The sequence below is a fragment of the Ambystoma mexicanum genome, chromosome 8 (assembly GCF_040938575.1).
Source record: "Ambystoma mexicanum isolate Mex_15411 chromosome 8, UKY_AmexF1_1, whole genome shotgun sequence".
NCBI classification, from domain to species: domain Eukaryota; kingdom Metazoa; phylum Chordata; class Amphibia; order Caudata; family Ambystomatidae; genus Ambystoma; species Ambystoma mexicanum.
This window is the reverse complement of record NC_090929.1, coordinates 810,647,128-810,670,218: the sequence shown is the minus strand read 5'-3', so window position 1 is coordinate 810,670,218 and position 23,091 is coordinate 810,647,128. Positions and strand designations below refer to the sequence as shown.

Sequence of the window (23,091 nt, the reverse complement as noted above, 5' to 3'; positions counted from 1 at the left end):
TTAGCAATCTGTAAAAAAGGGGAGGCCAGGCAGGACACAGTACCTTAAAGAGAAAGGAAGCTCCAGCGGGGCCAGTTGTTCCTGGCAGTGGTTGAAGTTCGTGGTACCGACCAGGGGAAGAGAAGATCTCGTTGAGGAGGGACCGTGGAGTCCTTGCACTGCACAGGGATGAAACCAGCCGCAGAGTTCCCGATTAAAAGGTGCAGTCCTTTTAAAAGGTGCAGTCCTTTTATTCGCGGTCAAAAGTGGTGAGCTTGGCTATCCGGCCGCCGGGGTGCTTGGCACGGGCGATTCGACCAAGAGACGTCTTTGGAAGGCGAAAAGGGCGAACTGGTTGATCCCACCAGCTCAGGGGAAGAAGACTCGTCCAGTAGAAGATCTTCTCTTGTCGTCAGGAAAGTGGTGAGGTAGTTGCAGCAGGGCTTCACCGGTGGAGTCGTCGTTGCAGATGGCTCAGCTTAGGTCCTGTGGCGACTTCTAAAGTTCCAGTCCCAAAGGCCCTTCTTTTATGCAGAAAAACCCCCATTCATCAGCCTAGCTGTCAATCACACATGCTATGCTAAGTGGTGAGCCGGGCGGCTCACCAATGGGCCAATCACAGTAGAGTGCGACTTGGGTTGCTAAGGCAACGCAGTCCAGGGTGCCAATTCCCCCCTCCACCCTTCCTGTGGAACCCAGACAGAGTGGCACCATTTGGAGGGCTTCTGTGGAGAAGTCCTCCAAAATGTGGAACAAAGGGCTCGACCTTGGTCAGAGTTACAGAGACGGACACAAACGCCATTTTAGAATCAAGTTCTGGCAAAAAGACCCAACCGTTGATTTAATATTGAATAAATAAACCGGCGGTATCTTTAACATTGCACCAAAAAGTGGTGCGTTTAAAATCAATGGGAAAATCCCATAGAGAATATTCCGGTGGAATATTTTGCGTGGTAACCACTGCAACCAGCCAGAAACTCAACAAGGAGGGACTGGACCGTGCCCCCTTGAAAACAGACCCAGGGGCAATATAATTAACCCCTTCCAGTACTTCCACAATATGATGGTTTGTACTGGTTCTGTTCACAATTTAAGACTAGTAAAGTCAATGGTGACTTTACATGCCCTGGGAGACAGTAGTCAGTCCCAGGGTATGGAGTCTGTTTGGGGGTCACTATGACACCCATGTGGTACTGCACTGAGGGTGCTGTGTAACACATACACTAAAAACAGATGACACCCTATGGAGTAAAAGACCCCATAGCCCATAAGCATATAACAAGTCAAAGACATACCTCAAATCTTGCCAAAGAGTGGGAGTAAAAGAGTCTCACTCTTACCAGGAGAAAAAAACAAACCCCAAAAATCAAGCAAAGCTGCTGTGGGACTCACTAGGTTTGGGAAATTAGCCTTATAAGAGAATTCTCCCTAATAGCCACTATCAACAGTATGTATTTGCCTATGCAAGTCCTTTCTTGGGGGCATAGGGGAGTTAGGTAAATGAACAGCGGGTGACAATGACTACTTGTTCAGTATCACTATGCAAGTCAGGCATAGTCACAAGTTCCTTACACACCGGCTGCTCTTTGAGACAGCGCACACTTTAGCCCCTTGTTGTGAACATCGGGTGGCTAAAAGTGTGGTCAGCGTTTAGTACAAGGCCTTGACATCAACTTATATGTAAGAATCGGACCCTGTGTATCGAGAGTGACAGGCCGTCTAGCACGTCCCTGCGCGGACTCGCGCAGACTTGCTTAAGCCTGGCGCGCCTGACCCAACCCAACCCAATATCCGCACGCAGAACTACAATCCTGAAGGGATTTGTAGTTCCTTTCGCATGTGTCGAGTAACAGTCGCAGGGAGACTCAGAAAAGCCTTTCTAGCATCTGAAATACAACAAATGGGTAGGTACAGGAGTACTGACAATCAAGTTTTTAAAATCAAATCTTGTTTTTTAAAACGGAATTCCCTCAATAAAATTGCAATAAAGCCTCAGCAGTCCAAATTAAAGTGCGTAATGCAGAAAGAGAAGAGAAAAAAAAAAGACGGGCCTTCTTCAGGTCCCGAGCAAGGTTGCACAGGATCTCCTGCGGTGGGCCTGCAAGTAGGATTTAATGATCAGGGAAGCTTTTTGGCAACCTTAGCCGGCGATAACCGTAGTCACAGATGCTTCCCTCACAGGATGGGGAGCACACATGAGCAATCTCACGATCAGCGGACTTTGGTCCCCATCAGAATCAAGACTACACATAAACCGAGCTGAGGGCAGTTAGACTGGTGCTGATGGCCTTTTTGCTTTCCATACTGGGGAAGAATGTCCTGATAATGATGGATAATACAGTGGTCGTGCATCACCTCAACAAAGAGGAGGTATAAGGTCACTACAAGTGTGTGCAGGGAGGCAATGCAGCTCTGGTTTTGGACACTACAAAATGGGATCTCTCTGTCCGCTGTTCACATAGCCAGGGAAGAGAATACAGCGGTGGACGTTCTGAGCATTGTAAAGGAGGCATGGTATCACAAGTATGACACTGACGCAAAAAGGTACAATTTGTAATTATTCAATTCTCTGGGTTTGGAAAAACTCCTACTTTGCCTATATCTAAGATGAGCATAGTCTCTACCATCAAATACCAAAGAAAATGCAGTCCTTTTCTGTCTCTGTCAAATCAATATGGCCTATGCTAATAAAACCTAATGTTTGCCCTATCTCTTGTACAAAAAGTGTGTAAGGGGGGGAAAATTTATGCAAAGGAAAAGCAGTGTTCGAATATAAAGAATCAAAGTGGCTGAGTTAGCTCTCCTGCCCATGTTGGACAGCACAAGGCGGTCCCCGTAGACGGGATGACACATTCTGGCTCAGGTTCTCAAAACAAAGCAGATCAAAACGTGGATCAAGGCCCACCTGGCCTTCCATGTTAAAGTCACTTTTCCAATGTTCCAAAAGTTCCTTTCACAGTTCAACAAAAGGTTCACATTTCAACAAAAGTTCACATAGGCCTCCTTCGATCGGGCTTGTACCTCTTACTCATACCACTCGTAGGGGTTCCCGCCCCAAGCTTTATTAAACTTAGTTAGGGGTTCCCTTCCCCTAAATTATCACACTTCACATCCGGTCTCCTGCAGTCGTGCTCAAACCTTTTTTCTGATGTTGAAGACTTTCAAATGTGTGAGGCTTTTACTATAGACCTCCGCATGACCACTTCAACTTTCCCTTCAACTCACACCCGTGTGTTATTTGCCCCAATGTTTCTTGGTCTGTGTAGTTCAATCTCATGAGCACAAGAGTTCAATATTCACTCTTTATTTCCCCTTTCGCTGGGGCCAATCTTGATCATCCGGCTCTTAAAAAGTTCATTCCCTTTGTTGCTTGATAATAAAGCATTTCACCTTTCACAGAGACTTTCGAGTGGGCTACTTTCTTTCGTCGGACCGCTCTGCTACTCTATATCACTGGTTTCACAGTTTTCGGTTAATTTAAAGTTCACCACAGATCTGCTTTTCTTCGTGTCTCATCCACACGCATGCAGCCTTCAATTGTGTGATATACTTTGCAACTTCAATCTTCTGTTAATACACACACACCGGTCTTTCATGTCGCTTGCTAACTCGCCAGCTGTGAGCATTCCTTTTTTTGTCTTTTGTCTTTAATTCACGAGTCAAGATTAATACCACAGGCTAGGACTCACCTCCCCTACTCTGTCGTTCACCCGAGACAATGCAGTCTTCTTGTCTGGAATTTGATCTTTTCCACGTATCTCTTATGATTCTTTAGAGGTAACAACCTCCTGCAGGGAATTCCTGGATTCCTTTACCCTTGGTTCACATATCTCGATCCGTTGCTCTGCTCCAGTAGATTCGCCTTCGCCCACAAAGTTATGCTGCTTCTTGTGTTCCACCGTGCTCAGTGTGTGTCTATGTTCCGCCTTGTGGGGAGAGCCAATGGGTATCAGATGTATGTGATTAAAGTGAAGTGCCTAACTTTGGCTGACCCAATTAGCGGGACATATCCAATGGGATGTGTAGGGGTTAGCCTTGTTACTCTGTCATCCTCTTCTTCAGCCCAGTGTTTGTGTGGAAAAGGGGGGTAGTTGGGACATCGGAGAATCCTGTGAAATAGGAGGGGTCATGGGTACGGGAAAGGGGGGAATAACGCGTCTCACCATCTCGCCATAGGTCGGCTCACCCCCACTCCCTGAAGACCCCTCACCCAGGTGATCCTCCTGCACTGGTCCAACCCCAGGGTCTGGATCCAAAGGGGATGGCTGTGCCCTGGCCACCTGAGAGAGAGATCCCTGGGGATTAGTAGGTGAGACACCCTTTGGTTTCTCACAACAGGCAGAACACGATCTCCCACAAGTGGGAGTTACCTCAGGAAGTCCTTCTAGGGATCTTTGCCCTTTTAGTGGATCTGTTCGCATCCAGTATTAACCCTTTAATTGCCAAGGATGAGTATGCTCGTCCTTTTTGCATAATAGCCCGGCACATAAGGGGTTAACCGGAAGTGCAAACTGTTCTGCTCCAGGGAATTTCCTCAGAGAGTAGCTCTGGGGAACGTGTTCGTAGTGCACTGGGAATTTCCACTCCTGTACGCATTCCAACCAGTCCCTGTCATTCTTCATGTCATCAGGAGGTTAAGGAAATTTGGGAAGTCCATGCTCCTGATCGCTCCCGTTTGGGCCAGGAGGGCCTGGTACCCGGACCTTCTAGAACTGTCCATCTGCCCTCCATTCCGTCTTCCCCAGGGTGTGGAATCCAAACTCTGAGCGTTTGTTAGGAAAGATTTCGTAATTGTGGGTAATTTTCCTTCCATGTGGCAACCCCTAAACTTTTTGCTGTTGTTTTCACCATGATCTAGACTTTGCCAGAGAAGTGCAGCCTTCTGCCGCACTCCTCTGGGCTTTCGCTCCATTCTTACGGGGAAACTGACATGCTGTAACGCTCACCTGATTCTCGCAGAGGCGCCGGTCTTGACTGGGCGACTACCGTATCTTCAAAGGTGATGTGTAGCACCCGGTTGGCTCTTTGGGCTGGACCTCTGTGCACTGTATGCCTGACGTGTAGAGTAAGATGTCTGCAGATAGAAAACATGGGGTTAATGAACTGGGGTTATTGGGGTGTCCCTATCTCTTTCCTCTTCTCCTCTCCTGTAGACCCCCAAAGGTTAACGCTCTCACCTTAGGTAAGTGAATGCCGAGCTCTCCATCTGCCTCGGGGCAGGGTGCTGTAACCAGTTTCTTCACTGGATAGGTAGCGCAGGCCTCTTGACTTCAGAGGATTGCTGTCCGTCGTTTACTGCACGAACGGTAAGTTTCGAGTCATTCAAATGTCTTTGTTGCCTGCTTCACTATGCGCTCTAACTGTCTTTTTATTTTGCAGGTACGAGTTCGGAGCGGCTGCAGGGTGCCGGAATACCCACTGGATTAGATGTGGAAAGGAGTAATGGCACGTGAGTATTAAAGTTCCCCAATGTCTTTAAACGCACCTTGTTTTGTCTTTCAGATGCGGGATGTAGCGCCGAAGGCCTCCGGAGCGTGCGAAGAGTTGGTAAACTTTTGTCTTTCAGATGCCGGAATGCAGTGTGAAGACCTCCGGAGCGCACGAAGAGTAGGTAAGCCTTTGCCTTTCAGATGCCGGAATGCTAACCTGTTCTTTCTTGTCTTTATAGGTGTTGCTGAAGACTGGATTCAGGATGGTAAGCCTTTTTCCTTAGGCCCAGGACCGGATGCAGAAGACACGATGAGCGTTCTGCTGCAGAGGTTGCAGAATAACGCAAAGCAAGATTCATCCACCGGGTGTGGTTTAAATAGCCTCCTGTAGTGCTTAGGTGTCTCCTTCCACAGCCACGCCTAAGTAAGAAAAGAGTTCCTGGTAAGAAAAGAGTTCATGCCTTCCAGAAGAGTTCCAGTGTTCTGAATCTAGGGAGTGGCTCCAGCCCCACCCAACAGGAAAAGTAGTTCCAAACAGAAGAGGATCAGAGGCTCAACTGGCAGGCAAGTAAGCAGCATGGTCTGCTGAAGGTAAGTCCACCCAAGCATTATGAGCCCGGCGCTTCCAGCGCTGGGACTGGGCATATTTATGAGCCTGGTGCCACTGGCGCCAGGACTGGGTCCAAAAGGTCCCAATTGGGACTGGTTGGCACTCGGAACCTGGGTTATGGATCTGCTTCCAAGGGAGTTGGGAAAACCCTGACTTTTTGGAAGCAGAGATCATGACACATGCCCTTAAAGTCAGTACCGGAAAACGCTGTTTTCCGTAGTTTCTTTTATCATGTTGCGGCTTTCGTGCAACATGACACAAGAGGGCACTGTAAGCTAAGTTACTGCTCTCTTGGGTCTCTAGCCTTCTACAGGCCCTAGATACTCTTTTTGGATTGTAACTGATCGGTGCAAGTGAATCACGGACGGGAATAGTGGCAGCGATCGTTTCTTGTGTTTTGAGCTCCTTTTGGCGTTTTAAGCACGTTTCTCGCGCTTAGCCCAAAATGGTGGCCTGGCTCCCAAAATGGCCAGACCACGAGGCTCCTTTGTCCTGTCTGCTGACCGTCTTGCTCCCTTCACCTTCCCCAGGTCGAGCCGACCCGGGGCCTTCCTTATTTGGGCATGTACTTTCCCGCGAAACACGGATGCTTTCGCGGGCTTCTACAGGCCTTGTGTGTGCCTCCAGGATGTGGGCTGGGATGTCTCGTCCCAATACACAACCTGGGATCCAGAGAGTCTTGGGTGGTGTGAATGCCTGGGACCACCGTGGTCCGTGATAGGTCCACGAATGGTGTGAGTGTTGATGAGCGGATCTCCCATTGGGTCCCCTCCGTTTTGGCGCGAAGGGAACCGTGGATAAGAGGGGGCTGGAAACACCACTACCATGTCGATCTCCTGAGTTCTCACGAACGAAGGAATACAGGAGCCAAGTATCCTGCAACCAAGAGGCTGAACCGAGGAATCGCTGGTGACCCGCTGAAGGACTGCTCCTCTGCACTGCTGTCGCCTTGTGAAACCCTTTTTACCTCTGATCAAACCAGAAGGCCTGTACTGGTACTTCGACCCTTGGAATAGCGGGGACAGCTATTCTCGGCATCTTCACCATCTCCTGCACGTAAGCCTTCGGAAGTGTCTCTGGGCCATCCAGCTGACTGACCAGCCTACACAGGCGCCTTGCTCTGTAACCGCTGCCAGGTTGTGTTGTATTTCTAGTCCTTGTCACTCTCACACGATTCGTACACTTGGCGTTCCCAGGTCTGAAGTGAGTAGTGTACATTTGACTGAGATACACACGGCGGCTCCGTTGCCCTGCTGTGGTAACAAACTGTGCGGGTTCACTTTGTTTGGGACATCTTTAACTCAACTCTGCTGCTGCAGAATCAACATGACGACGAGACATCCCCTGCTCTCCTGAACCTGCCAGCGACTGACACTGACGCGGAGAAGCCTAGGTCTGCTTGCGTCGGGAACCGGTGAGTAGCATAGCTAGGAACTGGTCACCCTCCTGCAGGAGCCCATAGCTTTTCCCCGCTGTGTCAAAACAGCACGCCTTTCCGTACTCGCGCTCTGCTTCTGCCCACAGTGGAGGCTGCGCTTGAGTCGCGGAACTCTGTTCTTTTTCATTTGTGCACTAAACTGAACTGCCTGATTCCCTCGAAGAGACTCCCCCTTTTGCCCGTTGACACCAGCGTGTGCAGGTACTTTTGAGCACAAGGCTCCACTCTTCGTAGGGCTCGGACTTCCTTTTAGTTAGGTGCCTCTGAAGGCGGACTGGGTCTAAGCATTATTTCGCACTGCCTGTTTTCCTTCCCTTTTAGGTGGACTACACATTTCGTGCATCTAACGCTTGAGACTTGTTTGTATTTGTATATATATTGTATTGGTATGGTATGTGTTGGTTTACTAGAGTTGTATTGTGATTTATCGCTACGGTCATTGTTTTAAAGGCCTTGGAATAAATGTGTATATATTTTTAATATAACACCTGTTTGGAGTAGTTTGTAAGTGTCCTTGCTTTGTGTGCTTATTGCGGGCTTTCAGTCACCCTCACCCCTCTTGAGACCTAGTCTTGACTGCCGCGATCACTACCCTGATTGGTCTGGATTGTCCAGAGGTTACCCTGTTCCAAGTTATTAGGTTGGCCTTCTGAACTTCTGCGCCGCCAGGACAGAGTTCAGAAATCCGTCTTAACAGCGTTCACACCCGATTTCTGAGAGGTTAAGATATAAAGATTGGGACCTTCCGGAAGACGTGTTGGATGTGTTGCTATCGGCCAGAAGACCAGCAACAAAAGCACTCTACGGTTTGAAAAACATTTGCAACTGGTGTAGAGTTAAAGATATAGATCCTTTCTGTTGCAGTACACCTGCAGTTCTTTTTTATTTGCTACACCTAGCACTTCAGGGGCTGCAGGCGGCTACTGTTGAGATGGATTTCTGAACTCTGGCAGAGATTCAGAAGGCCAGCCTAGTTTCTTGGAACATGGTAACCTTCTGGACAAGCCAGACCAATCACGGTAGCATTGGCAGCGGTCAGAACCAGGTCTCAGGAGGGGTGAGGGTGATCGAAAACCCACAAAGAGCACACACAGTAAACAAAACCACAAATTACTCTGTCAGGTCTATTTGTATTTTATTTGTATTTTATTGAATTTATATAGCCCTTTACTCCAAAGTGCTTTACATGAGAACAGATAAACATACAGCAAGCTTAAAATGACAATTGAACCACAACCTGATAACAGTATAAAGAACAACTTACAATATTACAGCGGAGAGGAGGGTGTAGTAAGGGGGAGGTGAACAAGGGAGTGGTAGGTGATAGAGGAGTTAAGGATGGGGGAAAGGGCAGGAATGTGAGAGAAGGAGGGCGGAGAAAGTGAGACAAGAGTCAAGCAGGGTAAGGGAGGAAGGGGATAGGAGGGGGATGGAGAGGGTAAGGAAGAGGAGGAATATGAGGTAAGGGGAAGGGAGGAGGTGGGGTGCTAGGGAGGTGAGTGGAATAGGTAAGATTTTGGAGAGGAGCGAAAAGAAGGTTAGGAGGGAGAAGAGCGGATGTGAAGGGGGAGGCGGTTCTAGTGGAAAGGAGCAAGGAGTTGGAATGAGCGGAAGCGGGAGGAGGCGCAGGGTGGAGGAGGAGGAGAGAGTAGGAAAAGAAAAGCAGGCCGGAGAGGACGAGAAGGGGTGTGAAGGGAAAGAAGGAGGAGAGGTAAGGGGGAGCAAGATCATAGAGGGATTTGAAAACAAGACAGAGGAACTTGAACTTGAGTTGGGAGTGGAAAGAGAGCCAACCTAGAGAGGTGATGGAGGAGGAGATGGAGTCAAGAGGTAAGAGAAGGCATAGGGAGCGGATGGCAGAGTGGTAGATGGATTTAAGAGGGGAGAGATGGGAGGAGGGGAGTCTGAAGAGAAGGGAGGAACAGTAAAAGAGTCTGGAGAAGAGGAGGGAAGTAATTAAAAGTTTAGTGGCGTGAAAGGTAAGGAGGGGTCGAATTTTACGAATGATATAGAGGTGAAAGCGACAGGATTTAGCAGTGAGAGAAATGTGGTGAGAAAGAGAGAGGTGAGGGTCAAGATGGAAACCAAGTTTGCGGGAGTGGGGAGAGAAGGAGAGCTGGGCGGGGGGAAAGAGAATGAAGGGGGGAGGGGAGGGAGGAGGAACAGTGATATCAAGGAAGAAAAGGGGTTCAGTTTTATCAGTATTCAGAGTAAGGAAGTGTGAGGACATCCAGGATTTAATAGCAGATGGGCAAGAAGAGAGTTTATCATGAATGTCAGGAGAGTAGGAGAAGGAGAGGAATAGTTGGGGGTCATCAACATAGAAGTGCTGCTATATGCCAAAAGAGGAGAAAATAGGAGCTAAGAATGAGGTGTAGATTGAGAAAGGAAAAGGGCCAAGAACAGAACCTTGGAGAACTCCATAGTTGAGAGGAAAAGAAGGGGAGGAGGAGCCACCCCAGGAGACAGAAAAGGTGTGGTTAGAAAGATAAGAGGAGAGCCAGTTAAGAACATTGTCCTTGAAGCCAAATGATGAGAGGGAGGTGAGGAGAAGAAGATGGTCAACAGTATCAAAAGCAGCAGAAAGGTCAAGGAGAATAAGGATGGAGGAGTGCTTTGCGTAGCATGCAGAGAGGAGAGAGTTGAGAGCAGATGTGAGGGATGTTGCATTGGAGTGCAGTGGGTGGAAGCATGATTGGGTGGAGAGAAGGAGTGAGTGGTTGGAGATGAAGGAAGAGAGTTGAGAATAGACAATACGCTCAAGAAGTTTAGAAAGTAAGGGTAGTAGAGAGATGCGGCGATAGTTGGAGGCAAGGTGGGGGTTGGCAGAAGGTGTTTTGAGAATAGGGATGATAGTAGCGTGTTTAAAAGGAGAAGGAGAGGTGGAAGTTGAGACGCAGATGTTGAAGAAAGAGGTGAGGTAGGGAAGGAGGAGGGGTAGATTTTAGGGAGGAGAGGGAATAGGGTCAGAGGGGGAAGCAGTAGGACGAGTGTTGGAGAGGAGAAGAGTGACATCCGAATGCGTGAGCGGAGCAAAACAGGACATAGCGAAGGTAGTGGGGGAAGGAGGAGGAGAGTAGGAGGGGGAGGAGATGATAGTTTGACGGAGATTGAGGACTTTGCTAGAAAAGGAGGAGGCAAGATCAGTAGCAGTAAGAGAAGAGGTAGTGGAGGGGTCAGGAGTAGATGGAGAGAGAAGTCGGGCTAAAGTTTGAAAGATGCGACGAGGGTGAGAGGAATGTGATTGGAGAAGGTCAGAGTAGTAGGTGCGTTTCGCAGAATTGAGGCATAAGTCATAGAGGGTGTGATGGGAGAAATAAGCAGATTGGTTAGCGGGGGATGGGTGTTTGAGCCACTGACGTTCAAGGCGCCTAAGGAGGCGGCGCATAGAGGAGAGATGAGAAGAAAGCCAGGGTTGAGCAGGTTTGTGAGAGGGGCGAAATGGTGAGAGGGGGTAGAGAAGATCAAGAGTAGAAGAGAGAGAGGAAGATAAGATGGAGGAGGCATCAGAGGCGGAGGTAAAGGAGAATTGGGGGGAGGGAAGAGGAGAGGGATGCTAGAAATCGGGGGGGGGGGTTAAAGCAGCATAGGTCACGCCGGAGAAAATAGGTTGAGGATTGAGGGGGAGAGGGAGGAGGAGAGGGAGGAGGAGAGGGAGAGGGAGGGGAAGAGTGGAAAAAGAAAGTAGGGAGTAGTCAGAAAAGTAGGTGGAAGAGAGGAGATGGGGAGGCAGAAAAGGAGGAAGTAAAGATGAGATAAATAGTAGAGCCAGATTGGTGGGTAGGAGGGGAGGGGAGAGAGGAGGTAGCAGTCGAGGATGGAGAAGAGAGGAGAGGAAGGAGGGTTAGAAGAGAGGTGAGGTTAAAGTCACCAAGAACAAGAAGTGGAGTAGGACTGGGGGAAATAAGACTGAGGAGATGGTCAATGTCCTCATAGAAGGAGCAGACTGGCCCTGGGGGGCAGTCGATGATGAGGAAAGAGATAGCATGAGGAGTATTAAAGATTTTGAACATGAATTCAAAGGAAGGGAAGAAGGGTAGAGAAGAAGCGGATGGAGAAGAGGTGAAGTGTGGGCGAAAGAGGAGGACAAGACCACCACCACGGCCAGTGGTGCGGGGAACATGTTCAAAGGAAGAAGACGAGGAGGAGGTGAGGGAGGCAGGAAAAGGTCAAGGACAGCAGAGGTTTTGTTACAGATTGATCTGGTATTCCAAAGGGCGACCTCAAAGGCATTAGAGGTGTTAGTGAGAGGAGGATAGATAAGGTTGCAGTGATGAGATGGGGTATTAGGGGGAGGGAAAGAGAAGGAGTGGGAGGAGGGGGGAAGATGGAGAGAGGAGATGGCCATTAGAAGAATGTAGAGTAATGTGAGGGGGAAAGAGGGGGGCAGGGAGAGGATTGGTGTAGAGAGAGAGAGGAAGCATAACAGGGAGAGAGAATAGAATGAATCAGGAACGAGGGGCAGTTAGAGGGAGTATGTAAGAGAAGTAGAGCAGTGGGTGAGGGAGGAGAGGGGAGAATGGAGAGGGAATAGGAAGGGGACGGACACTGCAAAGTAGTTGCATTATAGGGCAGAAGAGGAGAAATACTGGTGAGGAGGGAGAGGGTGGGGGCTAAGCTAGTAGTGGTGGAAGGTGAGCTCAAAGCCCACAGTTGTTGGGGGGGGGGGGGATCACGGAAGCCTGAAGTAGGAGAAATAGGTAGTGAGAAGAATGCGCAGAAGGAGTGGAAGCAGAAGCACACTGGTCAGTGATAAGGAGGGAAACTAGGACAGAGGAGAACACTGAAGTACAAAGTGGAGAGAGCCGGCCAGAGGGTAGTTGGAGCCGCGGTTGTGGAGGTAAAAGAAAAGGCACAGCAATACGACAGAGGGGGAGGAGAATAAGTCAATGGAGGGGAATGTTGCAGAACGTAAATGATGAAGTCAGCCGGAGTGCAGTTGGAGCCGTGGTGTAGAATTAGAGGCGTCTCAGAAAGGTGTATGGGATAAAGGCCGCCTGGAGAGATGACAGTTAGAGATGAGTGGTACAGTAGGAACAGGTACGGAAGTCACCTTAGGTAGAGGTGGAAGGGAAAGTAGCAGTCCGTAGTAGATGGAGTCAGTAGGGGCACAGTGGGCTATGGACGGAGCAGGCAGCAAGAAGCAAGCGAGTGAGCCCACATAGATGACGGTGCAGGCGGCGGGAGCCGAGCGGGTGGGCCCGCGGTAGGGGAAGTAGGCCTGAGGTGGCAGGTAGGAGGTGAAGCAGGTCGCTGTAGTTGAGGCAGGTCCAAGGAAGGCAGGAGTGGCAGGTATGGGGGAGCCACAGATGACGGAGCAGGCAGAGGGTGAGCTGGAGAGCAGGCAGTAGTGGAAGCAGGCCAAAGGCGGCGAGGAGATGAACTCGCAGGTGGGCACAGTTGGCAGAGCAGGCAGCGGGAGGAGAGTGGGTGAGCCCACAGGAGAGGAAACTATCCTGAAGAAACGAGGAGATGAGTCCAATGGGAGTAGGGGGAACGTGGGTGAAACCACTACAGATGAGGCAGGTAAAAGCAAGGGCACAGCAAGTCAAAGTTGAGGGAAGAGGCGGCGGGGGGTGGGCAGGTGAGCCCTGTTGGTGGAAGTAGGCCTGAGGACGGCTAGGGCCGTAGAGGCACAGAGGATCAAGGAGAGGAGCGGGCAGCAAGAGGCATGTAGGTGAGTCGGCAGGCGGTAGGAGGCAGTAGGTGGTCTACAGTGGACGAAGCGGGCCCGCAGACAGCCGTTGGAGGACACCGAAACTGCGGCCCACTACAGGCAGAGTCAACGGAGAGCCGTACACGGGGGGAGCTGCAGCCTGTCACAGGAGGGGCTGCACAATGAGTTTGGGAGCAGCGGGGCTCAGAGGACTCGGCCCTGGAAAGGTGGATCCGCACAGCGGGTGCTGAAGCAGCTGGGGGGAGGTGGTTTCAGACCGTGAGAGCAAGAGCCGTCCAGCGGTCAGACTAATCTGGCCGGAGGAAGCAGATGGGCCCCAAGGGGATGCCGTGCAGCTGCTGAAGAGAGGTGCAGCGCTCAGAGGTCTGAAGGCCCGAGTAGGATCTAGGAGGTGAGCGGGCGAGCCAAAGGGGCAATGGCAGCAGGAGTCACCTGGGGCAGACCTCGAGTGACCGTGTCAAGGCCCAACAGCCATCGAAGAGTACAAGGTCGCCATCTTGAGAAGTCCCCGAGGCGGGTGGTGAGCCCGAAGGAGGCCAGAAGGAGCCTGAATAAAAGAAGAATCCACGAAGACAGGCATCCAGTCGAGGCACAAGATGTTAATTAGGTGTGGAGGGTTGAATTAAAGTTGAAGTAGTTGTTTATACCGCTCTCAGGCCGTAAGATTCAGCCTGATGAAGGGATACGTCGGATCAGGCTTCCGATGCTTCAACGCCCCCTGGTGGTGGATATAAAAAATATGTATATATTTATTTATTTATTTTTAACTTTTTTTTTTATTTGAAATGACCGCGTACCAGAAAAAACAGAAGGGGTAACACGGCGCCATATTTAAGCAAACATCACGCAATATGCACCTCAGGCAATACAGTATAAGTAGAATGAAACAATATCGAAATCGGCAATACACAGGGCGTTAACCGCTGTACCAGAAGGGGTATGCATCTAGGGGGAGCACACCAGAGAGGAGGGGGACGAATTGGATGGGGAGGACATGGCGGTCATATATTCCCAGAATCTACGCCAGATGTCCCTCGGCCTGGAGCGTGGGTGTTGCATTGCATTCCAGGACTGCTCTGTGTCGTGAGCCCATGTGACTGATCTGAGCCACTGCGTATAGGTCGGCACCCTGGGGCGCAGCAGCTCAGTAATATGCAACGAACTGCCAGCAGCATGCACAGGCCTGCCAGTTTCTTAGAGTCACGGGGCAATTGAGGGAGGACATGGAACAAGCAGTGCAGTGGGGAGGGGGTGATGGTGTGTTCCAGGATGTCAGATAGTGTGGAGCAAATATCCAACCAGAATTGGGTTAAGAGGGGGCAGTCCCATAGCATATGGATATAGGAGGCGTGATCAGTGCCGCACCTGGGGCATGTAGAGGGGGTAGTGTGGAACATGCGGTGCAGTCTCCTGGGTGTGTGGTGGAACCCGTGCAGGACCTTGAATTGGATCAGTTTGAATTTGGTGTTGTAGAAGACATTATGGGTTCGAGCACACATCCGAGACCATCTCTCGTCAGTAATTTCAACCCCTAGATCCCTCTCCCAACTGTGCCTTAGCTTGGCGAAGGGTGGGGGGGGGTGCTCTGGTCTGTAGGAGGGAATAAAGTCTCGACACTTTACCTCTAAAGGAGAAATAGGAGCAGAGCTCCCCAATTATAGGCTCGTCAGGCGGCAGGGCTGGGAAATCGGGGTACCTGGATTTAAGACTCTCCCGGAGTGAAGAGTATTGTAGCCACACCGGGGATCGACGTTTGACTGAAAGGGGGAGGTCAGGCCACTCAATAAAGTTGCCTTGTTCAAATGAATCGCGGAGCATCAGAAAACCGGCGTCCGACCAGAGAGATACTACTGAGCGTGGAATATGTGGGATATCAGGTAGGAAGTTCCATAATGGCAGATCCCCGTGAAATGGGTAAGGAGTGTCGACCATAGCCCAAAGTTTGGTTAATGCCAGGGACGTGCTAGCGACCGGGTCTGCAGAGTCTAAGTTAGGGGGGATCGGCTTGAGTATCAGAGATCCAATAACTCGGTCACTGACCGTCAGCTTTTCCAGGCGAACATGGGGGGGGGGGTCGATGGTGTTGAACCAGTGTGCAGCGAATTGAGATTGGGCCATCACCCAGTACCTGAGGAAATCTGGTGCGTTGAATCCGCCCAGCACTTTGGGGGTGGTCAAGGTGTACAGTTTTAGGCGGACCGCGCCCGAGTGCCAGAGGAAGGTGTTGCTGAGGGAGCGCAGTGTTTGGAAGAAAGCGTCTGCGGGCCAAACGGGCAGATTGGTGAATCGATAAAGCAATTGGGGTAATACAACCATTTTAAGTATTCCAATTCTGCCTGCCAGTGAGATGGAGAGCCTAGTCCAGTGAGAGATTTTTGTTGCCAGATTAGTGAGGTAGCTCTGGTAATTGTCGACGCGTAGTTGCGCTGTATGTCGAGAGACCACCACTCCCAGATAGGTGAAACTAGACGGGAACCAGTTGAACCCATGGAGGTCTGAGGGGGGTTGCGTTGAATCTGTGAGCGGGAATAAGGTAGACTTGGAACAGTTTACTATCAGACCGGATATGTCTCCGAAACGGGTTACGTCATTCAGTATGGGAGCGAGGTTGGTTTCGGGAGAGCGAATGTATAGGAGGGCGTCGTCAGCATAGAGGGAGACTGTCGGCTTGGCCGGTAGTGCGCAATCCCCTGTGTGAGTGTGATTTCCGAATCATGTCAGCAAAGGGCTCCATGGCTATGGGGAAGATGAGTGGGGAGAAGGGGCATCCCTGGCGTGTGCCTCTAGATATCTGGAAGGGGGCAGAGCATCTGTCTTCAGTGCGGACTCTGGCCGATGGACCGGTGTAGAGCAGCTTGATCCAGGACCGGAAGTTGGGGCCGAACTTGCATTTCTCGAGGACTCGCCATAGATATTTCCACGAGACCGAGTTGAAGTTTAGGATTCTGGCAATAATGGGCCGTGGAGGGGCACCCGGTTTAGGCTTCGCGGTTAGGGCTCGGTGTGCTCTTTCGATGGCAAACTGTGACGAGAGTTTAGGGGTATCTAGAAGTGTCATGAGGATGCATTCCACGTAGTCCTCCATGGGCTCAGTGGTGTTGTCCTCCGGAATCCCAATAATGCGCAAGTTGTTCCGTCTCGAGCGGGATTCAAGGTTGTCATTTTTCTTTTCCACCGCTGCCATACGGTTAGTGAGCGTAGATAAGGAACAAGTTACTTACCTGTAACTGTTGTTCTCCAGCATGGGACTGGCATGGATTCACATGCTCATGAATATTCCCCGTCGTCAGGCTGGGAATCCTCGGTAAAGGAAAAACCAGTATCAGTTTCGTTTCTGATCTGTCTTTCGTAGTAATAACCAATCACTGGTCTCTGCGTCATACTGACCACAGCCAATGACTGCCCTCTACCTAAGCACCGCCTCTGGCAGCCATCTTCAGATTTGGAAGCACGTGAAGTGGCAGTATGACCAAGTGAAGAGCCGCAGAGGGGTAGGCGGGAGGGTTCGCATGTGAATCCATGCCAGACCCATGCTGGAGAACAACAGTTACAGGTAAGTAACTTGTTCCTTCTCCAGCATGGGGTCTGGCATGGATTCACATGCTCATGAATAAGGAATACCTAGCAGTACACACATGCACAACCACGGGAGGTGGCAAAGGCTCAACATTAAGCATTACATCAAACCCAACATTAAGCATCTTACCTCCTCACCAGGCTCACCTCAGGCGAACAGGTTGCGCAGCACTGCTTGGCCGACCCTGGACTCCTCCCTGGAATCCCGATCGACGCAGTAGAATTTCGTGAAGGTGTGCGTCGACCTCCACGTAGCAGCCCTGCATATGTCCAGCAGGGGCACACCAGAAAGGAACGCCGTGGTGGCTGCGATCGCTCTGGTGGAATGGGCTCTCGGACGGCCAGGCAGCGGTCGGTTTGCCAACCGATGACAGTACATGATACAGCCGGAGAGCCATCTGGAAATGGAAGCCTCCGAGAGAGCCTTCCCCTGATTGACAGGTCCAAAATTCACAAAGAGTTGTGACGTCTTCCGAAAACACTTTGTGCGGTCCACGTAGAACTTCAGCGCTCTAGCCACATCCAGCGAGTGCAAAGTCCTCTCAGCCGGCGACAAAGGAGACGGGAAGAACACAGGCAACACCAAGGGTTCGTTGAGATGGAAGTCCGACGGTACCTTGGGCATGAAGGAGGGGTGCGTCCTGAGCACTACCCTCGTGTCGTGAAAAGTCAAGTACGGGGCCTTGCAGGAAAGGGCCTGGATCTCTCCCACCCGTCGTGCGGAGGTGATGGCCACAAGAAACGCTGTTTTCCACGACAGAAACTTCAACGGGGCCGAGTGCAGAGGCTCGAACGGAGGTCCCATGAGCTTGGTCAGCACCACATTGAGCTCCCACGCCGGGGCCGGAGCCTTCACCGGCGGGAACGATCTGAACAGTCCCTTCATGAACTCTTTCACCAGACGATGAGACCACAAGGACGTCCGGCCCGTGGTCCTGGTGTATCGGGAGATCGCAGCAAGATGAATCCTGATGGACGCGTGTGCCAGTCCAGCTTTGGCCAGCGTCAGCAGGTACGGCAGTACCTGGGGGGCCGTAATCCGTAGAGGGTTAATCTTCTGTGCGTGGCACCAGACAGAGAACCTCTTCCATTTGTGTCCGTAGCATTTAAGAGTCGAGGACGCCCTGGCCTTTGCAAGAACCTCTCTGCAGTCGGCCGGTATGTCGTATCCTCCAAACTCTAGCGCTGCAGGAGCCAGGCCTGCAAGTTCAGCGATTTCGGGTCGTGGTGGAGGATGGCGCCTCCTTCCCTGGAGAGTAGATCCGCGTCCACCGGCAGCCTGATTGGCGGGGACGCTGATAAGTCCAGAAGGTCCGGGAACCATATCTGCCTCGGCCACGCAGGTGCGACGGGGATCATCCTGCACCGTGACCTCTTGAGCTGGTTGACGAGCCGGATTAGCAGTGGCAAAGGAGGGAACGCGTAGAGGAACAGGCCCTCCCAGGGGAACGAGAAAGCATCGCCCATGCTCCTCGCCTGGGGAAACCTGCTGGCGAACCTCCGGCACTTGGAGTTCGTCGCTGTCGCGAACAGGTCGATCTGGGGTGTGCCCCACCGTCGGAAGAGGCGATCCACTAGATCCTGCCGTAGTTCCCACTCGTGGCACGAGCGCAACTCCCTGCTGAGTGAGTCGGCGATGGAGTTTTTTATCCCTGCCAGATGAAACAGCACCAGAAACATCCTTTGGGCGACGGCCCAATGCCACAGGTCCTGCGCCTCCTTGGACAGTGCTGGGGACCTGGTTCCGCCCTGTTTCCTGATGTAAAACATGATGGTGGTGTTGTCGGTGAAGATCCTCACCACCTTGCCCTTGAGGGACGGAAGGAAGGACCTGAGGGCCCAGAACACTGCACGAAGCTCCAGGACGTTGATATGGAGGGACTTCTCCGTCGGGAGCCAGAAGCCTCTCGCGTGCAGATTTTCGGTGTGCGCTCCCCACCCTTCCAGGGAGGCATCCGTGGTCACTGTCTCCTGGTGGTCTGGGGTCTGGAAGTCCATGCCCGCCGTCAGATGCGCGCGGGTGCCCCACCACCGGACTGCTCGGCGGAAACTCTCGTCGAGTGTGATCCTCTCCTCGAAGCCGCCCGTCGTTTGGATCCAGCGCGCGTCCAGGAACTCCTGCAATGGGCGCATCCGGAGCCTGCACATGGGAATGAGGTAGATGCAAGAAGACATCATTCCGAGGAGGGACTTGATGGACCTCACCTTGGCCGCGTCGGAAGCCAACATCCGCTGTACCTTGCCCAGGATGGACCTGGTCCTTTCCTCCGACGGGGAGGCCAGAAGGGACACTGTGTCGAGCTTCGCTCCCAGAAACAGTGCATTTTGCGCGGGTACCAGGTGGGACTTGGCGTAGTTCACGGAGAATCCCAGGTCCGTGAGAAGTTGGACGGTCCTTGCCGTGTGCTCCACGGCGAGCTCCCTCGTCTTGGCTCGGATGAGCCAGTCGTCCAGGTAGGGGTAGACGTGGATCCCCTCGCGGCGCAGTTGCGCCGCCACCGGTGCAAGGCACTTGGTAAATACCCTGGGTGCCGACCGTAGTCCGAAGGGGAGGGCTTTGAACTGGTAGTGACGCCCTTGGACCACAAACCTGAGGAATTTTCGGTGCCCCTTTAGGATGGGAATATGGAAGTAGGCATCCTCCAAATCCAACGTCGACAGGAAGTCTCCTTCCTCCCGCTCACCCAGGACGTGCTGTAGGGTGACCATCCGGAACTTCTGCGCCTTGATGAACTTGTTCAGACGTCGCAGGTCTAGGATGGGGCGCCATCCTCCCGTCTTCTTCTTCACGAGGAAGTATCTCGAGTAAACTCCGGAGCCCCGAAGCCTCTTTGGGACGAGTTTGATGACGCCCTTCCTGAGCATCGCCTTTACCTCCAGGAGAAGCTGAGGGACGTGAAGCTCTTTCCTGGCCACGGGGGGGACGCGCGGGCACCTTCTTTGAAACTCGAGCGCGTGGCCCCGGGCTAAGGCGTCCAGCACCCAACGGTCGGTGGAGATGGACTCCCACACGCTGACGAAGCTCACCAGCCGGCCTCCCACCGGGGTGCTTTGGTGGGGGCCCGACCCCACGGCCGGTTCAATCCTGTTTAGACGAGGCTTTGCCGCCTTGACCTCCTTGGCGACGACGGCGGGGTCCGCCAGACTTGCCTCATCCTCTGTAGGCCTCCTGAGACGACGAGCGGGCCGCTTGACGGTAGGTGGAGAAACCGCCGCCGGAACCTTTGGAGGCGCCCTTGCCTCCGCTGCTCCGAAAGGGCGTCCGTCGTTGCTGCAGAACCCCAAGGGCCCGGGCCGTCTCAGTGTCCGCTTTAATGGCCTGAAGGGAATCCTCCACTGTTTTCCCAAACAGGTTGTTCCCATCGAACGGCATGTCCAGGACTCTGGTCTGTACGTCTTGACGGAAGTCCGTAGCCTTGAGCCATCCACGTCGCCTAAGGCACACGCCGTTGCCCAACTGGCGAAACCCAGTGTCGGCGATGTCCGTTGCAATAGTGATGGCGTGGTCCGACGCCACCTCGCCTTCCTGTAGGATCTCCAGGGCATCCGCCCTCTTGTCGTCGGGTAGGAAGTCCAGCAGGGGAGCCAGTTTGTACCATAGCTCCCTGTCGTAGCGGGCCACGATAGCCAAGGCGTTGGCCGCTTTAATCGTCATCGCTGCAGACGAGATGACCCTGCGTCCCATAGCGTCCAATTTCTTTCCCTCGCCGTCCGGTGGGGAAGTCGATGTGGAGGCCGCACCCCCCCCCCGCTTTCTTCCTGGCCGCCGCGGAGACGACGGAGTCCGGGGTAGGCTGCGCCCGGAGGCAAAGGGGGGCCGCGTCCGGGACCCGGTACTTCTTCTCGTACCGGTCTCTTCTAGCTGGCGTCGTGGAAGGGTTCTTGAGGAGGGCGAGGCCCTCATCCCAAATGTCGTCCAGTAGAGGCACCGCGAGGACCGTCTTCCTCTTGGCCTCGCGCCGTTGATAAAGGAATCCTTCCTTTTTCTTCTCCTCAGGGCAGAGTTGGAAAAGCTCAGATGCCCTGGCGATCATGGAGTGGAACGATCCAATCTCGTCGGGCGGAGAAACCCTGGTGGGAAGTGACGACGGTAGATCCTCGTCGTATACCTCGTCGTCCCTACCCGTCGCTGCCGTGTCAGTCCCCGTATCATCCCCTTGGGTGGACGGGGAGGAGGACTGGACGGGGCGCGACGGCTGAAAAGGAGGTGGAGGGTGAATCCTTCTTTTCTTGGGCGGGGGAGCACCAGAAGGTCCCGGTTCAGGATCCCCCGACGGGAGAGGTTCCTCCGTCGGCAACGGTAGTCTCGTCCTTATCTCTGAACATAAGGACTGTATAGCCAACAAAATGGCCGCCGAGTTGTCTTGCGGCACTGGCAGAGGGGAATCCGACGGGCGATCAGGAGCCCCGTCGGCACCCTCGACGATGTCGTCGTCACCTGCGTCGGGATCCATCCCGACGGGCCGGTCTTCTTCCACGCCAAGGCCGTGGCTTAAGACCTCAATCAGCTCTTCCTCTGAGGTTGAGGCCGAATCTACGACGACGCCCTGCCCCCCCTTTTTCTTCCCCGCCGGGGGTTTCATGGGGGTCCCCTCCGAGGTGGCAGGGAGACTCTGAGCCCCGAGGTCGCCACCACTGGTGTAGCCTCCACAGGCTGAGCCAGGGCCGCCGCGACAGTATCGATAGAGGGCTTGGCCGGATGGATTAAGGCCTTCACCACCTTAGGTGCGCTCACCGCCTTATCCTTGAGGGGGGGGGACACTGCCTCGCTCCCCCTCCGCTGGGGCCTTCGAGCTCGACCGGAGCCTCTCCAGGAGCTTCGCCGGGTGCTCGCCCTTCCTCTTACCCGACCCAGAGCGTTGGCTCGTGGCTGAAGGTGCCGGGGAGGGTGCGCCCTGCCTGGCGCCCGTAGAGCCCGACAGTTCGGCGCTCCCGGTGCCAGCGGACTCGCGGTGCTTGGCCTTGTGTTGGACCCCCGTCGCCGGGGCGTCCTCAAAGGTCTTAGAAGACCGCTCGGATTTCTTCCTCTTCTTCTCGCCTGACGGGCTCTTCCCTTCCAGCCAGTTGGCGAGACGTTGGGGGCGGTCCTTCATGGTCCGCTCCGACATATTGCCGCAAAACGCACAGTCCTTCTCCACGTGCGTCTTGTCCTCATGTAAGCAGTAGAGACAAAAGGAGTGTTCGTCCTCCTTAAAGACGTTCTGCATCTGGCATCCAGGGCAGATCCTCAACAGCTTTCCGGGCGTCGAGCTTCCCTTCTCCTGGGCCATGTCCGGGCCTGAGAAACTTCTGGAGTCCTCCAAAAGCGTAGCTCGACGAGATCTTCACCCTTGAGGGGCGCAGACGAATCCGACACGGGTCCCCGTTGATCGGATGGAGAGTCGGTGGAGCTTGAGGCTCTTTTGACCGAAAAAACGAAGTTTTTTGATAAAAAATGTGAAAAATAGCACTAACGCTCGAGAGCAATAGCACGAGGATCCCAACACATGAACGTGCGGTAAAAATCTGAAGATGGCTGCCAGAGGCGGTGCTTAGGTAGAGGGCAGTCATTGGCTGTGGTCAGTATGACGCAGAGACCAGTGATTGGTTATTACTACGAAAGACAGGTCAGAAACGAAACTGATACTGGTTTTTTCTTTACCGAGGATTCCCAGCCTGACGACGGGGAATATTCATGAGCATGTGAATCCATGCCAGACCCCATGCTGGAGAATGCAGCCTCTAGCGAGGCCAGGTCCTCCTCAGCGACTCCCAGTCTAGTTTCAACCTCAGCTACTCTACCATCAGTCCTTTCGATATGGGCTTTTATGGAGGAGATTGTCCCATTCATATCGTCCAATTTAGTATGGAAAAGCCATCACGTATGTATTCCAGCATCTTCTGTGAGTCCTCAGAAGTTGATGGAGCAGAGGCAGAAGGCTGTTCCTCGGAGCCGTAAGTGGTGGGTTTGGAAGGTGTTTTAGCAAACATATTCAATGAGCTCTGCTTTTTCCCAGTACCAGCTCCCTTCGTCATGGTGAGGGTCGGGTTTGGGGACCGGGGTCCAGAGTAAGGGTAGTTGTACAGAGGTAGAGAGACTCCCTAGCTCCAACCGCAGTACAGAGACAGCTGGGGCTATAGTATGAAGGCTTCCGGGCTGTGGGACAGTGTCAAAGTTACAGCCAAGTCATGCTTTGCAATAGCGATTCAAGTGATTTATCGTACTCTCAGATGGACCGGATCCGCCCCTGCGGTGACAGCAGTGTGCTTGAGCCCCCTGGGGTGGGGTTTGGTAGGGTTTCGGGTATCGGTGGAATAATCCTGCTGGTTCAGTGTGGCGTGGAGTAGGTGTTGGAGCCCAGGGGGGCCACGGATCCACCCAGTAGGCGTGCGGTAATTGCCA

General features: G+C 52.7%; 1 protein-coding gene across 2 annotated transcripts in view; it reads left to right on the top strand.

Moving 5' to 3' along the window:
- ZSWIM8 (zinc finger SWIM-type containing 8) overlaps positions 1-23,091 on the top strand; it is a 3,132,642-nt gene that overhangs the window by 2,455,615 nt on the left and 653,936 nt on the right. The gene's annotated exons all lie outside the window — the stretch shown is intronic.